The 18,278-nt window shown below is 39.9% G+C and overlaps 1 protein-coding gene across 5 annotated transcripts in view; it reads right to left on the minus strand.

Annotated features, from left to right (window-relative positions):
* The window catches only part of ANKRD55 (ankyrin repeat domain 55), a 661,295-nt gene that overhangs the window by 156,390 nt on the left and 486,627 nt on the right, over nt 1–18,278 (minus strand). Inside the window, exon 1 of one of the 5 annotated variants that reach the window (XM_032472459.1) lies at nt 7,920–8,241. The exons of the other annotated variants lie outside the window; for them this stretch is intronic. The gene's annotated coding sequence lies outside the window, so the exon portion shown is untranslated. Of the gene's footprint in view, nt 1–7,919; nt 8,242–18,278 lie in introns of those variants that run through there. 5 annotated transcript variants of the gene reach the window in all.

The raw sequence follows: 18,278 nt of genomic DNA on the forward strand, positions 1-18,278 counted from the left end.
AATCTATTTAGAACTCATTCTTGAGAACAGTATGAAGTTGGAATATAGCTACATTTTTTCCTATATAAAAAGTCACTTGTACCATTTCCCCACTTATTTGTAATACCATCTCAATAGCCTATGAATCTTGTCATTCTGGGTCTCTGTAATTTCCTAATCTACATCTATATGCCCATGTCACTGCCAGACTACTGGATTCCTAAAGGCTCAGGAAGAAATTGCAAATGACCACCAGAATGGAGATACATCTGCCTGAATCAAGAAAACACAGGGGGCAAGGATCCCCAGGATGTAAATCTCTAAGGAACCCATAGAAATACCCTCCGGGGGAGAGTCAGCTTTAACCATCTGCTGAACCCCAAAGTGCAAGGCAACCTGGCAAACTAAGAATTGCCCTCTCTTTTTACTTTTCTCTCTCATACCCTTTTCAAGCTTGGTTGGGCCAGAAAGAGTAGCTACTGGAGGGGAGAAAGTGAGAAGCAGAGAGAGCTGAAGTCAGTTACACCTATATTGCCAGCAGCAGGCAGCCACTAACCAGGCCTTGCCACGGTGATTGGTGAGAAGGTGTCCCACCTGTCAGGGAATTCCATTTATTTATTTATTTACTTACTTACTTACTTATACATACTTAAGTATAGTTGATATCATATTAGTTTTAGGTATACAGCATAATGATTCTATTTTTATATGTTATACCACATTTAAGGTTATTATAAAATATTGGCTATATTCTTTGTGCTGTACAATATATCCTTGTAGCTTATTTATTTTATACATAGGCGTTTGTACCTCTTAATTCCCTACCTCCAACTTGTCCCACTCTAATTCCCTCTCCCCACTGGTAACCATTAGTTTGTTCTCTATATCTGCTAGTGTTTCTGTTTTATTATGTTCATTTGTTTGTTTTATTTTTAGATTTCACATATAAGTGATAACATACAGTATACACATACACACACACATCTTCTTTATCCATTCATCTGTTGTTGGACACTTAGGTTACTTCCACATCTTAACAACTGTAAATGATGCTGCTATGAACATTGGTTGCATGTATCTTTTCAAATTAGTATTTTCAGTTTCCTTGAATTTTAAAGCCTTTGAACTCTATCTTGGACAAGACATTATACTCTCCTAATGGAAACTATAATTGGGAACTTAAAATGGCTTTAAGATTATTCTTTGCCTAGGAATGAGCAAGCAATTAAATCATGATTTCAGACCTTATATCTTTCATGAGCAGGATAAAATTACTCCAGTAATGAGTTTGGAAGGGTCATTGGTAGGAAAAATAAAGTTGCACCCGATCACTTTCTGTAAGTCATGCAGTCCCCACACCAGTTACACGTTATCCTCATCTCCTCCAATCTTAAATCTCTCTTCATTCAACCATTCAGAGTTAGTTACAGTTCCTCAAGCCAGCACCACTGGTTGATACATCCAGGCTTATGTACATGCTGATCTCCTAGCCTGTAATGTCCTCCTCCTTCTCCCTTTTCTCTATCTGCCTAATTCTTAATCATCTTTCAAAACATTGTCTCTCCAACAGTACCTTCTCTGAGATGCATTCCTCTAACCTCCTCCCTCCCAGCCATAGTTAGATGCACATACCTACATAATGAACCTCATCATATTATTACTACTGCAGGTTTCATGTGTGTTTCTCTCACCTGTGAATGTCTTATCATATCCTTGGTACTTAGCATAATGCCTCCAACCTTCAGTAAATAACTGCCAGTGGTGGGTGGTAGGGGTGAGAATTAATTAGGAACCAACCAACTTCCAGGATCCTTCTGGGAAAGCCTGAAGTTTCTGGAGGAGAATAAAAGACCTCTGGAAGGTTTAGAGTGGCCCAGGAGTCAGGAGAAACAGCCTAGGGTAGCAGAGAACAGCAGAGTTGGAGCTACTCACAGACCACACGGGCATGGCATGCTCAGAAGTGCCATCTTTGAATCCTAAAGGATTTTTCTTCCATGAGGTGCTCAGAGATTACCATCAATTTTTTTTCAGGTTCTCTGAAAGTTTGGGGTGGGGTGGGAAAAGCTAGTATTTTATAGTCATTGTCAAGATTTGTGTTGACTTGATCCTAGGTATGTGCGACAACAAATGATTTAGATACCAAAAGGATGTTTTCCCAGGTTCCAAAGAAATGCTCAAGTCAACATAACTAACTGAAAGAAAATTTAAATAAATATGTAGGATGTGTGGGGCCCTGTGCTTGGCAGACTGCTTGAGTCAGGAAAGAACTCTGAAAGTGCGTCCTGAAGAAGCAACAAGCATTTCCGATAGAAATTCTACACAAGGAAACCCATTAACCTAGAACATGCAAAGGCAGACAGTGGAAGATGTGAAAGTCTGCACACACACATACAAAGTTTGCATCAGCATTTCATCACTGCCTTTCAAGGGTAAGTGTTACTTTCTCAACTCTTTTCCCCGTAAATGATCCTGCTCATAATGTTTGTAATAAAATGCAGCAGTATTAAAATATGATGAAAGATAAATGGATATATTTTTAAAGTGGCTGTACAAAAGATGATTTATGTTGCATGGCAGGCCATTTTTCATATTAAAGGGGCTGAATTTATCTACATAAAACATGATCTTGTTCACTGCTTTTCCTGTAAAGACTAATGAAAATGCATTGCCTTCCCTAAATTCTTTCAGATTTAACCTCTAGTCTTTGAACGTTGGACACAAGATATTAACAATTGGCTTACTGTTGGGCTTAGCTGAAGGTGAACCATTCTCCCTGGAGGAATCCTAATCCTTGGGAAGCCTCATGAGCTGTATTTTTAAGGAAAACTCTCAGTCTTCATTTTGGGCCCTGACATAAAATATAGGATAGTGACTTTGTGGTCCAAAAGACCAGAAATGAGGACCATTAAGAGAGATTCTGTTTCTTCCTATTTTAAAAGAATAGAAAAAGTCTGAGGACCAGCCTGTATTTGCTCTTTCTGGGCTTTCCTTTCTCAGGTTGAGGTCCAATGAGAAAGAATTATTGTTTGTTTGTTTCCAAACCATCAATCTCTCCCCTCTCTCCACACCTCATCCCTCTCCAACTGACTACTGAAATCTAAAGATGTTTATTGGATATTTTTCTTGCTTGTATTAAGGTCTTTGGTGGGGGAAGTCAGAACAAACTTGACCTATACATAAGCTTTATAACAATTACCATAATCATCACCCAGTTCATTATCTTCATAAATAATAACATCATAATAGTCTCTATCTCTCATTAATCATTTACTATGTTCCTGACACTGTCTGAATACTTTCCACCTATTTTCTCATTCAATATTCACCATAACTTTGGAGTAGGTAATGATATGTTTTCATTTTATACACAAGGAAGCTGGAACTTGGAAGGCTAAAATGACTAACCCACGGTGTCTCAGAATGGAAATAGCAGAGCCAGGACTGAAACCAGGGCTCCCTGACTCCAAACGCATGCTCTTTATCACTGTTATCATACATATGGACACAACACAAAGTACTCTTAATTGTTTATGGCTTTTTACTTTGGGAATTTAAGCGGCAACATCTTAATACCAGGCCTAATTTCATGGTCATATACATATCCTACAAACTCATCTTAGGTTTGTTCTAAGCAAAATATAATTATGATGGTAATCTGCCTTTTTTTTTTTTTAAAGTAAGCCATTCCAAATAAAATATGCAGGAGTTCTTGCCCTCCCTAAGTGTGACTTTTGAAGAGCTGATTCATTATAATTTTAATTGTATATTTTCTATATCTCAATGCTTTTTTAAAAAAGTCTTTATTTACAAGCACTAAATCAAAGAGGGAAAAATCTATGTAGTTTTAAGGGTAGACAGGGCCAGACTGATTTTTAATCCTATTTTTATTTTATATGTGAACATCATTTAGCAACTAAAATATTAGTAATATTCTTCTTGACAATAAGGAATAAATTATGAATTCCCATACTCTCTGGAATAGACTTTACACAAAGAAACCTCATTGATACAAAAAACCCAAAAACCCATGAAGTATGCACATATTTAACAGAAATGTACAATACTTCCACTGAAAAAAACATTACTGAGTTAAAACAAAGAAGATCTAATTGAATAGGAGACATACACTATGTTTATGGGTTGGGAAGTTCAACATCGTTCAATGACAATGGATATAAAACAGGGGTTGAAGGGGTTCAGAGCGTGCCACCTCGAAACATGCCACACTGGCATGAGAATTATTTTGAGCTGAAGGCAATGAAGAAAAAGAGGGCACAGGACAAGCTCTCTGCCCTCCCCTAGCCACACAACTTCAGGCAAGTTACTTAACCTCTCTATGGCTCCGTTTTCTCTTCAGAAAAAGGAGAATAATAGTGCTTGCTTTGAAGCACTACCTTGTAAGGTCATGTTGAGTATTACTCATTGGAATGGTATACAAAATCTAGTTAGGAATCACGAAATAATTGCCAATGTTTTTGATTATCATTAAGTCTTTCCAGGTCTAGGTTATTAGTTCTGCCCATCTTTGAGTTAACACTGAAAAAGTGAGGAGGCAACTCACTTTTGATAATATCCAGCTAGTTTAGGAGAGGGACATATCCCTAGAAGAAGTAGAGAATAATCTGAATTAGGAGGTAGGCAGTATGATGAGCAGAGAACCATTAAGTGAAGTCATATTCCTAGAGATACACTGTTCAGAGATAGAAACACTACAGGAATGCTCCCCCAGCACTTCCAGCCCACTGTCTAACTCAAGTCTCCAGAGTAGAAACTGAGTCAAACTTTTACATCACTACTGAGTTTCAGATTTTATTCTGATTGTGGAAGTATTTCATTTAGATATATATGTACATGGCCAGTATATTAAGTCATTTAAAAAATGTCTATCATTATTACAAAGGCTGCTTTGCTATGTTCTTTTGTTGTACTATGTTCCAGTGGGCATATCCACTGTTGAGAATGGAATTCTCCATGCTGAGAATGAACCAGAGGGGTCACAAAACTGCATTCTGCAGTATTTCCCCTATTTGCTATGCATGCATGCCTTACTGTTTTAGAAATTAGTCAAGCTTCCAAAAGAGGAAATGATTTTAAACAGGAATGGTTAAAAATTTTCTAATGCATTAGTAGTTCTATCTGGAGTGAATGTTCAAAATAGGAGTTATAAGCTAAAAGTTATTAAGGTGGAGACAGAAAAACTAAATGCAGGAGGGTGAGAGAGGAAGCACTATAATTTCTACTCAACACATGGCCACTCAGGCTATTCAAAAAGTGACAGGATTTTTAGGTCAACCATAAATATGAAAGATAATCAGATGGAGAAAAGGGCCTGAGGCTATGGTTGTGGAATGCAGACATCTCTAACTCACCCTGTCTTTGCTGTTAGAGAGCTTTGTGTGGAGGAAAGGCTTTTTTCCCTAGCAGTAAAGCTTCTTAATGAAGACAGTTTGTGTACAAAACATATACCCATTTGCAATCTTAAAAAAAAATGGACAAACTCTTAGTATTATTTCTTTTTCGACCACTCCAGCATGACAAAAACTTATTTTGTTATTTTTGATGTTTCACTGCTTAAGATCAAATTGGACTAACAAACATTACTGACATATAAAAGGTAAAAACGCTTAACCTACATTCATCAAGATCAGCTAAGCACTGTTAACAAGTAACTCAGTATCTCAGGGGCTTTAAAAATTATTATTTCTTGCTCTCATCACTGTCCAGTGCAAGTCTCCTTGAGGGGAAGGACTAGGGAGGGACACTCTCCTCCATGTGGTCATTTGGGCTCCTCACATCTGGAGGTTCTGCCATATTTTGGTACCCTGGGGTCCTCCTGGATCCCCTGCATCTGGCTAGCAGAGAAGAGAGGGAGAGAGGGAGTGGAAGATGGAGCCTGGCAGTGCTGGCCGTTGCTTCCACCCACATTCTTTTGGGCTAACTGCAAAGGAGACTGGGGAATATAATTTAGCTGTGTGCTTAGAAAGAAGAGGAAACAGATTTGGTGAGCAGCTAGGCTGTGTCTGTCATAGATTTAAATTAATATCACATATTAGTGGCAGGAAAACTGAATGATGCCTCTAGTTGTGATTCTTTTTGGCTGCAGTGAATCCTTTAAAAATCCAAATTAGTTTAAAATTTTGAATATGGAAAGAGTTCACACTAAAAAAAAAAAAATCCATATCTTTGAGTTCTCTCAAAAAATCAGAAATCTAACAGATCTTCTAGGCCTGTGTTTCCATTTGACATTAAATGGCCAGAACAAAGTAGCAGCTTCCCTATTAGCCAGGGGACAGCTCTGCAGTTTACCCTCCAGCCTGCTTCACTCACTGACCCTCCTGGCCCCACAATGGGGTTACACTTGTATTCTCTGGTCTGCATGATGATTTAATCTTTTCTATGTTTTATGTCTTGTCATTAATAGGTTAACAGTTGACTGATTTGGGTCTGCAATTATCGGATTATGCTTTAGATGGTGGTCAAAACTGCTAGCCAACTCAACCTGAAACTCTCTTCTCCATAGAAGTAATGGCCAGTGTCCAATTATGAATGAATGGAGGTATTTTATTTTTAGCCTAGTCATTTATTTACTTATAATTCATTTTCTGAATAGGGATAGTAATCTATCAGAAACTCTGTTGAAGGTGAAAACTTTGCTTTTCTATTTATTCCTAGGATTAATGTTTGCTAAGCTTGTATTTTTAATATCCTTTTTATGGACTAAGAACCCTTCACAGAAAAGCAGGCCTCCAGCAACAGAATGGTCCTTAGGTTGACAGCAGAACAGTTTACAGGAATATAATCTACTTCATGGTTGTTGATCATTGGCTATTTGGGTGAGCGGTAAGATAGGGTAGATCTGGTATAGTTATTTAAAAAAAATCCACCTTAAATAAAAGATAGATTCCAATATAGCTACCTTGTGGTTCTTTTAGTTGAACTTGAAATTGTCCCACAATTGAAATTTGGAAAATAAAGCTATATTGAAAGAATGTTAGTGGTGGGTAAATTTTAAATGACAGGTATAACTGCTTTGTTCCTTTGGAGAACTCTGCCTATAAATAACAGTTGAATGTTAGAAATTTGTATGTCATTTTAAAAAGAAGGAAATAGATTATCAAACTTAAAATGGAACAAACTATTTGCAAAGAAAATATTTCTTAACACCATAGACAAGTGGGAAAAAAATAAACATAAACATACCTAAGGCCAATTAACACTTACAGGATGAAAGTACATTATATTGAGAACTTTATCTTTTTTGTTTTATTTTTTTTAACTGAGCAGAGATTAAAGTATTATTTTTAAAAACCACCTCTGGGTATTTTGGTATTTCTGGTAAAATTACTTGAGAGCACAACGGTAGGCTTTCTAACCCTTTTCAGTTCACACGAAATTGGTTATATAAGTTCTGTGGAGAAAAGTTTTAAGTGGATTTGTAAAAAAGACTGATAGAAGTACTGACATTTTTTTCCTTTTCTTTTCTTTTTCTTTTTAACAAATGGCTATTTATTTTTATTTGGTGGGGGGGGGATTAGGTTTATTTATTTATTTATTTTTTAATGTAGGTACTGAGAATTGAACCCAGGACCTTGTGCACGTTAAGCACGTGCTCTAGTACTGAGCTATACTCGCCCTCTGACTTTGTTTTAATTTTTATTATTAATTTGGATGAGGGGAATAAACAGTGCAATTTTGCAGATGAATCAGCCCTGGGTATCAGGGAATAAAGACACAGCAGAATCACCAACCCTGATGAAAACAGAGAGGGAAAAAAAAGATCTCTGGTGAGAAAAAATATGAATGTAAAATTTAAAAAAAATTCACCTTGAGTGGGGGTGGGGTGGGGCAGGGGGATTGTCCCTGGAGAAAAAGAGTTTATTGGATGATGTGGGATGAGAGAAGCCCACTGAAGAGGACCAGCACACTCTGGATCTACTTACCTGGCTTTAAATCCTTGCCCAACACTGGGACATGGGAATTATTATCCCCTTGTCCCGGATGAGGAAACTGTGGCTCAGATGGATGATCAGCTTGGCCAAAAGTCCATAAGCTACATAATTGGGGCTGCAGGAATTCAAGTTCAAACCTCCCAGATACAAAAGTCTGAGCTGAGAAAACTAAGGAGTGAATGCAGAGAAATGGCTCACCGAGAGAGACTCAGGTTGAAAGGCAACAGACAATGAGCTTAAGTGTTAAATGTGATTCACTCACTAGATGACTCAAAGGAGGAAGTTTCAAAAGACCTGAGGCAAAGTGGGCTGAGAAATCAAGCAATTCTCCCTCCAGCTCCAGGAGACTGAATCCAGAAGTGTGGGTTTAACCAGGACACTTTGGTACCAGAAGGATACATGCTGGACAGGTTCCAATAGAGCAATAAAAGCAATCAAGGGAACAGAGATTTATGTGTTGGAAAGATATGGGACTCTACTTCTAGTTTGCTTGAATGGGGAGGAGAGTACATGGATGGCAACTCTTTGAAGTGTGCATAGCACTTAAGGAGTGATTAGCCTGCAGTGAATATACTTGGGAGTCAAAAGTGATGAAATGTGGACAAGAAACCTCTAAGTTAATAGCAGAAAATGCTTTTTTGGAAAAGTTGCAGGGTAACTCTTTGAGTTCCTGATGTTTCTCACTTTTCCTGATTCACTCCTATTTCAAGAGTCTCACTGTCTTGGGAGGAAACCCCTTTCGTAGGCATCTCCAGGGGCAGCAGGTAGGACTGGCTGGGCTGGCCCTAAGGGATGCTGCTCCCAGGAGCATAGCAGCCAGAAGATCCAAATGGGCTGGACAAGGTGACTCATTTGCTTTTCCTCCCTTGGTTATTTCTATGAGTCATACACTTTCATCTAGTCCAAAATATGAAAAGTAACGTCAAAAAGCCTAAGATATTGTTATCAGACATTTAATGAAAAAGAAAAATCCCCTCTTATATGTACTTAACAAAAAATGTTTATTTAGTCTTTTCATTTTGTTGCTGTTTCTTTGATGTATCAACATCCAGGAGGTGGGATGAGGAGAAGGGAGGCTGTAAGCAAGACAGAGAAAGATTAAGGTGGCTCAGCACTCCTGCTCTGAGACAGTGATCCAAGCTGCTCACCCTTGAAAAGAAAAGGTAGATGGTCCAACTCTTTTCCAATAAGCAGGGACTCACCCCTTGAATAAGTTGAGCATTCTGGTCAACTGAGTATTTTTCAGCTCTGTGTTCGTAAGAGCATGTTGCCTGAGCCTAGATGGCTAGAGACAGGATAAGGTGAATGATTTAAGAGCATGGACTTTGACATCAGATTTGAATTCTGTATCTATCACTTATTAGTTCTGTGATCGTAGGCAGGATCCTTGACTGCTCTGAGTTTTAGCTGTCAGATCTATAAAATAAAATTATAATAAAAATAATGGTAATGATAATGCTAACATGTCTAGCATTGGTTGAGCTTCTACACTGTACCAGATATTGTTCTATGGAGTGACGTATATTATCTCATGTATGATATAGGTACTAATATTGTCTCCATTTTACAGGTGGAACTTGAATCACAGAGTTTGAGAAACTTGCCCAAGGTCACATGATTAGCAAGTGGCAGAGGCAGCATAACATGTATCTCTCTAGATTGTTGTGAGGCTTACTAGAGGTAGAGCACCTGAAAGTATTTGTTTCCATTAAATGTACAACAATATACACATCTATTTTTTAAAACTAGAGGCAAGGAAGAGAGAATTCCCTTTCAATTGTTCTTTCTTTTGTAAATAAATGAATGAATCTCTCTACTGTCAATATCCTTTGTAAGACTAATCCACGGTATTCTTTACTTTTAAGCCAAATTATCTAAAGTTCACAGAGATTGTTTGCAAAAGAACTGTGAGCAACACTTGGTATTAGCTAGAGCACATTCCCCACCTCTATTCAAGAAAGTGCTCGGTTCTGCCAATCACCCAAAATAAACATGCAGAAACCACTGAAACTTTACTTCCAGTCAACATGTTTACAAATCCAGGAGCATACTTCAGAGTGAAATAAAATGTCTTCTCTACACACACACACAACTCTAATTTGATGTTCAGGATCATCTTTGAAGATGATGCTGAGCAAAGTTTTCTTACTCAGCATCTTGGTTAGTGTATTAGTCTGTTTAGCTGCCATAAAATACCATAGACTGGATGGCTTCACAACAGAAATTTATTTTCTCACAGTTCTGAAGGCTGAAAAGTCCAAGATCAAAGTTCTGGCAGGGTTTGGTTTCTCGTGAGAACTCTCTGCCTAGCTTGCCGATGGCTGCCTTCTCTCTGTGTCCTCACGTGGCCCTCTCCTTGGCACTTGTGAAGGAGAGAAAGAGAAATAGCTATCTGTTCATCTTCTTATAAGGCTTCCAATCCTATTGGATTAGGACCCTGCACTTATGACCTCACTTAACCTTAATCACCTCCTAAAAGCCCTATCTCCAATTACAATCACACTGGGAGTTAGGGCTTCAACATACGAAATTTTGCAGGGGACACAATTCAGTCCCTAGCAGTTGGCTAGTCTGGACTGAATTTTACCCTGGGGGTCAAGTATCTCAGATTCATTCATGATTCATTCAATTCTGTCTGTGGACTGTGGTTATTTCTAGATCAGTAACTGCCAAAGGGCTGTGAATCAGGTGTTTGTGTAGACCATGAATGGATTAAATGTAATAAGATAAGATCTCTTGGTAAAGCAGAGTGAAAAACCTTGGAATATAGGGTGGTGGCATTCTCTCTAAAAATAAGTCTTGGTGGCTATTGTGCTCCTAATACTGAAGGCATTTTGGAACACAAATAAGGGTCTAAAAGTAAAAGTTAGATCTGGAAAGGAAAGGGCCCATTCTGCAGAAGGAACATGTTCTTTTCAAATGGTTTGCATAATTTCCTATGTGGCTTTCATGTTACAGAAAACAAACACTTGGGTGTTTTGGTGACTATGTAGACTGAGTTTCCACATAATCTCTGAAATCCCATTGGGGCTGGATTAGTTAATTTAAGAAGGCTTGTTAACTTCCTTCCATGTGGCATTTAAAATGTTGGAAAATATGAACATACAATTTTCTTGCTTTTGGACATCATTACTTACTCCCTTTGGCTATAGGCATGCTCAAATAATGGTGGTATCTTTGTATGTGGGTGGTGATGGGGGAGTGGGGAAATGGGAGGGGTTGGGTAAAAAATTCAAGTTTTCCAATTATAAAATATCCACATAATATTCAACTTATGGTATTCAAAACAGGACCTATTTATAACGCTATTGTCTTGAGAGAAAATTTTTAAGAAAAAAAAAATCTCTCCTTTAAGAAGTCAAGACTAGGAACCCTAGTGGTTCTTCCCACAGGGTAGAGAAAGGATTCACTCCTTCAGGACAGGAAGGCCATGGATTTGCTGCTTTACTGGAGGGGTGGTAGGATGTAGGGGGTGGGCACGAGAATCTTGCTGATGGGATTTGCAGACAGTAGAGAAGAATCAAATAAAAGGAACTTTATGGCCTAGGAGGTACTTGAATAGGTGGAGGGAACACTGAGGATGGAGAAGGCTCTTTTTCCTATGTTAGGACTCCAGAAGGAAACTAACTTTCTGGTGCTCCCTAAACCAGTCTGCAGAATAGAGTGTTCAAGCAGGGGAGTCTCTGAGGTTTTATGCCTCAGTTTCTGTGTGGTGAGGAAAAGCCTGTGAGTCTCCTGGGGCTCTTTGTAGAGGCATGAGGGACCCTGGCAGCAGAGGCCAGGCCTGGATGGAGGACGTAATGGACACTCTGGGGGCCCTGGGTCAGTAGGCAGTGCTCACTGAGGGGGGTCTGGGCCAGCCTCAGAGAGCACCAGGTCCTGAGCATCCTGAGAGTTCACTGGCCACGGGCCTCCAGGTGGACAAGGGGCCTGTGCCAGGGAGCAGGGCAGCAGGGGACCCCCATCACCAGGTTCTGCCTCTTCTCTTCTACGTCAAGGTCAGATAAGCTCTTACTCATCTTACTTATCTGGCTCTTACTTCTAATTTGCCACCTTAGGGAGGAAAGACAGGTGAGGATGAGGGAAAATGAGAACAGCAAGGAAAGGAGGAAGCCAGAAAGACTGAGCATTTGTGTCTAAGAATAGCCAAGTGTCACTCAAGGCACTGTTTCAATGACATGCTAAGAAGCCTTAAATCAGATAGGGCTAAATGTTAAAATTGTCTTAACTATGCAATAGGAAGGAGATCAGGTCAGGTTAGCTGTAGACAAAGTAAAGGATTGACAGCCTACACTCACTCTCTACTTCTGGACTACCACTGAGTGGTGTTTGCTTCATTTGCTCCTTGTATCATGGATAGCTGTGTGTGTGTGTCTTGGGTATGACAGAAAGGAATGAAATGAAGTATAGTTTCATTGGGAACATGCTAGGTGATATATTGGTCCCATTAAAATAGAATTTCAGGTAACATCCAAACCCCAAATGCTGCAGAAGGTCCAAAACAAACTGATGTATATGTATGTAATTATGTCAAACATTTCAGCACTGAGTATCTTACTTCTCTCTGGATCCTAGTGGAAGAGTCAGACTAGGGCTCCCTGACTTGCTCTTCTGACTACAGCAGCCCACCTCCCAAAGTGCGATTTGTAAACGTACTGTAAGGCAAACCTGTCCACCACCGTCACCACCACTACCATGACGCCCAGCCAGCACCTGCTGAGCTCTCACTCTGTACAAAGTAGTCACTATCCTCTGCTAAATGCTTTAAATGATTGTATTAGTCACCAATGCCACCACTTAGACACCATTTATACAGCAGAATCATGTCTGGTCACTCATGGTAATGCCTAGATGAGCAAGTCCCTCACAGCAGAAGTTCCTTTAAAAAAGTTAGCTCTACTCAAGAGCAAAGCCATATCTTACCCACCAGGGGCCAGAGCTGCTTGCCTTTGCCTGGTGTGATGGTACACTTTTGTCCCTGCCTGGGTTTGAGGGTAAACATGACCCCTGCTTGCCCCAGGGCGAGTTGTGAAGTTCTGACAAGGACTTTCCTTCCTCAGCTTTCCTCTTTTCTCTGGGGGCTTCCTTCATCCACCTCAGATACTCAGGTATCCTCTTGTCCTCCTCAACCCCCTCCTCCTTCATAGGATAGGCTCTGACACCAGACATTGCATGAGGGTTGCTTATACTTTGCCTGGAACATATTCACACTGAAAGACCACACACTTACATACTCATATTTTGTGCTTTAAAAAAAACCATAATTATAATGTAAAAGGGATTTTTGGCATCCATGAGTACCTGGGAGATCCTGGGGAGAGGAGAGCCTAAGAGGGAACTCTATAGTCGTGCTCGAGAGTCCATGATTTAGCCTGTTCCTGGGGAAGTCGGGGTTCCCGTCATAGCCTCTGACACTCTCAGCACAGTGACTGAGGCTGTGGGGCTTTGTTCCAGGGAACACATGTCTCCTCTTGCCCAGGACATTGGCTGGAGGCTCCTCTCTGGCCTCTTGCTTCTACTAAGCATAGGTCTGGTTCTCTCTCCTGGTGGTCCTATCAGAATTCAGCATTTCTCTTCTCTTCCCTCGGCTTCAAGATTCAAGGAAACATATTTTAGTATTTTCTGGCATTTGACCCATATTTCAGTTGGTAAAGCATTGAATTAATTTTATCTAATATCCTGAAACATATCTCTACACCGCTATCTTTTTTTTCTATACCTCTATCTTTTTTTTTTTTATCCATTTCTAGGTATAAAGTTTCTGATAAACAAAAGGGCCATTAGGTACCACCTCCTTATTAGCAAAGGTTTTCAGTACTTTAATAAAGTTTCTCTCTGGGAATATTTGACACATTTCAAATTTGATATTCAATTCCAAATATATTCGAGCCAGCAAAGAAACAGCAAATATCACCAACTCTCTTCACCTGGTCTGGCCAAATCTCTCACATGAAATAGAGGAGGAAGATGCCAAAATACATTCAGAAAAATGCCTGCTGACTTCTGTGAACCCAAGTCCTTCCAGCCAAATACTGACAGCTTTGAACTTTTCCACTTACCAAGGCAAAGGAATTTGCTTTTGATATCAGCTGTACATGTTTCTTTTTTCTTTCTCCACCTAAGCTATGTAAATTTTGTTAGCCTATTGAAAGACATGGCACACTCAGTAGCGCTTCGTGGCCAAAACACCTATCTGCTCTCCAGCTCACTATGCAAGTTTTAATCATTCTCTAAATCTCAGCTCTCAGTCCACTCTTCTGTGAATCTTCCCAGATCTCTTTGGCTCCCATTCATTCTCCTTTCTTGGGAACTCCGTAACATCCATGAAGTGAGCAACTTGTTTTGGCATTAAATCATGTACCGCCTGGATCTATTACTCCACGTATGAATCTTTTCTCTTTTCAGTGACACAGGCAGTTTCTTCCATGAAGGTACTTTTGTTTTCCCACATGTAAGTTCCTATACAAAGCAGACATTTAATAAATGTATATTGAATGGATGAAGACACTTGATCTTATTCAAAAGGATAACCCTAGAGTAGATTTGATTCAGAAGAAAGTACGGCTCAAAGGAATGCTTACTGTTTTGCCATTTCCTCATAGTGGAAAGTCCCTGTCAGTTATCAGGTGATAGTGAGTATCAACAATGATTTATCTAGTGCTTTACGGGGTGACTTCTGGAGATAACTCCACAGAGACTATTGTGAAACAGGTTGAATTCTGGCACAATTTACTCTCTTTGGTCTGAGACTAATCACTTAACTCCTGCAATGCCACATGTCAAAAACATTCCTTATCATCTTGTATGAGTTAATAAGCCTGTGTTCCACATTCCTGAGGCACAGAGGGCTGATATGGATGTCACTGGGCTCCTGGCTTTGTGAGTTTGTGCATTTAAGAATCTTTGGGTGACAAGCAATGATATAAACACAAAAGAACCATCATTATGGCCATCATTTTGACATTCCCATATTGTATCAGGTCAAGGGAGGATGAGACAAGGGCATGACTTGGGCAAGAGACAAGACGTATTAGCAAGTGGGGAGCAACAGTGCTGGGTAAACAGTTGTAAATCCCCAGCACTGAACCTTGTTAACATTTTACAGAATGCTTTGTCCCTTTTAAGCAAGCTGCAAAGCAAGAATGAATTCACACAGCCTTCTTGGAGGTCAGTGTGATTGCTCAGTTTATGTGGAAGATCACTAATTAATCACAAGCTAATATGTAGCTTGATGTTCACCAAGCTGGACTTAGAAACTAGGCACCACTTTGCTTAGCAGCTTGGGGGAGACAGCTTTTGGTGAAGGTGGCACACACACAAAAATGATGCCTGTTTTACCCAGTGCTTGAAAGGAAACTCTGCAGTTGGCCTAAGGAAAGCTACACATCTCTCTTTTTGGTGTCCTGTTGGTGATTTATTTTTGTTCTTCCCGCCCCACTTGGCACCCCAACACCCTACGTTTCCAAGGTTCTCATGGTGTCATCCCAGAAGAGAAGCACATGATGGGTCATTGAGGAAGGAAGCTTACTCTCAAAGGACATGCAGCAAGGATATGACTTGTACGGGGGTGAATCCAAGAATATTAACATTTTGTTGAACATAAAGGGCCAAGGAGCTGATTTTGGAAAGGAGTTTCAGAGAGAAGTTTCAAACTGTCATGACTGCCAAGTATTAAGGGGCAAGATGCCACTAATTCCTGGTGGATTAAAAGCACTGCTAATTTTTCTCAGAGGACACTTCAACTTTGGAAAGAGTGTCAGTTTAGAAACACAGATTAAATGCTGTCTTTAAGAGGAAATGAAGCCTCAAGGAATTAAACTATTAGCCATTAAGTGGGATTTTTCTTAAATAATCCTTGAACTGTGTGTTCTAGAAGGGGCTGTTATGTGCGGAGGGGAGGGCGAGGAATAAGGAGGAAAGGAGTTGAGGAGGAGGATGTGTCTCTGAGGAATGTGGCCTCAGGATACTCAGACAAATTGCTACAAAGGAGGAATCTGACAGAGGAATTGAAGAAATGAACTCAGTCTCCTGAGGTGTCTGAGCCAAAGTACGTTTCATGACTTTGATAATAAAAAAAAACTATATATTTTAAATGTTAAGATAATGAAGATCAAAGCTACAAAATTTGGATGAAAAGAAGATTACTGTCATGTTTCAAGTTTTGGAAAAGAAACGATGGCATGACCTTTGGATTACATGGCTCAAAGTGGATATTTGGGTGCCTCAAAAAAAAAAAAATCTTACCAAGCTTTACATAGAAAATTCATCATAATAATGTAGGAAAAGCACATGAATTCATGTTGCATGAAAGGAAGTTTAAAGTATGAGTCTAAATGAAAAAGAATATGAAAAAGAATATATGTATATATATGCATGACAGGGACATTATGCTATATACCAGCAATTGACACATTGTAACAGACAAAGAAAGAAAGAAAGAAAGAAAGAAAGAAAGAAAGAAAGAAAGAAAGAAAGAAAGAAAGAAAGAAAGAAAGAAAGAAAGAAAGAAAGAAAGAAAGAAAGAAAGGAAGGAAGGAAGGAAGGAAGGAAGGAAGGAAGGAAAGAAGGAAAGAAAGGAAGGAAGAAAGGAAGGAAGAAAGGAAGGAAGAAACGAAGAAACGAAGAAACAAAGAAAGTAGGAGTCTATCATTCATGAAATAACCACTGTAATTAGGATTATTTATCCATTGTTTATAAATCCATAAAATTATCAGATGAAAAATATGTCACCATAAATATACTGGACACTTTCCCATCCATTTAAAGAACTACTTCAATATCTTCATTTAATTATGTTCATATCACTCCTGTGAAATTGGTTAGAGGACGTTTTATCTCCACCTTACAGTTTGTGACAGCGGAGCACAGGGAGGTTAATTTGCTCCACAAGGTCAGGCTTAGTTGATAGCATTTCCCAGAACTTGGCCGGTGGACATCCAAACTGGGACTCTCCACCAGACCCGCAGTTGCTCCCAAACCACCTCTTCTGAAGTACCCAAACCCACCAATGAATGAGTATCAAAATGAAACTTGAAAGAGCCTGAAGTGCAAAGGGAACTAAAAAATGCAATCTACAGCCCTTTTCAAGTCTTCTCCAGGCTGGCTGCAGGATGTTCAAATGAACTGCTATGAATGGAGAGGAATTCCTATGAATTGCACGGAGCCTGAGAGGCTAGCACATTAATTCACCGTCCACTGGGACACCTTCTGCTGCATCCATTTGGCTGCAGAAAGCAGAATCTTGAGGGTGTGGGATGGAGGCTTTGGAGAACTGTGTGTGAGACACCCCCAGCATACCAGACCACTGAGACCAAGCCACTGAGTGGATTCTAGAGAGCCCAAGGGCTGCTGTGGTGGTATTCAGTTTGGCGGGGGGGGTGGGGGCACCCAAAAAAGCCATAGGTCAGGAAAAGGGGATTAGAGAAACTCTGAAAAGTAGTTTTGTTTGTTTGTTTGTTTGCTTGTTTTCATGAGACTGTAATAGCACAGACCTTAAGGACAAGCTATGCTGGAGTCTGGAAGACCTGTGTGAATTCAGACAAGTCATATAACCTCCCTGAACATCCAATATCCTCTTCTACAAAATGCAGAGGTTAGACTCAATAATGTTCTTCGTACTCTAATATATTGTTTCATGAAGCAAGTCTTAATTTAGCACCAGGAAGGATCCTTAGCTCACACAAAGTAACTCCATCCAGAAGGAAATTGCCTTCATGGTCGGTTTCAGAACTTGTTTAGGGATTTACCACAACAGTTAGTGATGGCCTTTGTTGGTTGCCAACAGTCTGGAGAGTCTTAGAGTGGATGCTGGCATTGTCCTCAGCTGGACGAGTCAGGGAAGAGCTGCAGAGGTAAAGGAGGGACACTGCAGGAGAAAAGTGACTCAGAAATGAGTCTGTTCTCTTTATTCAACTGTCAGCCCCTAAATTGGGATCCTATTGTGGAAAGTAGACCTTTGAGCAGTGTTCCATGTGTTTATTCTACTTGTATCAAAGAGGCTTTCATCTCCCTAGAGCAAATTATTAACACATTCCACCAAAGATGTGAGGGTGGAGGCTTGGCCTTGGAGAAAAAAAATAATCACATCATAATAAAGAGCTGCCCGAATTGTGAACTTAAGAAAAACTAACATAAAAGCTCCCATTTTTAACGACAGTGGTTGGCCAGACGCCAAGGTCCTTGTGCCCAGGAGAGCATGGCAGGCCGATTCCTTGTCCGTAGGCTGACCCTTCTGTGCCCAGGAATTTTCCATTGGAAGGCTGGTGGTGTGAGAGGTAGGGGCCTTTGCAGGCTCAGCAGGTTGAGACACTTACAGTCAGCTGCCTTCAACCTTAGCTGGAGACAAGATTT

Source organism: Camelus ferus, chromosome 3, assembly GCF_009834535.1.
Source record: "Camelus ferus isolate YT-003-E chromosome 3, BCGSAC_Cfer_1.0, whole genome shotgun sequence".
NCBI classification, from domain to species: Eukaryota; Metazoa; Chordata; class Mammalia; order Artiodactyla; family Camelidae; genus Camelus; species Camelus ferus.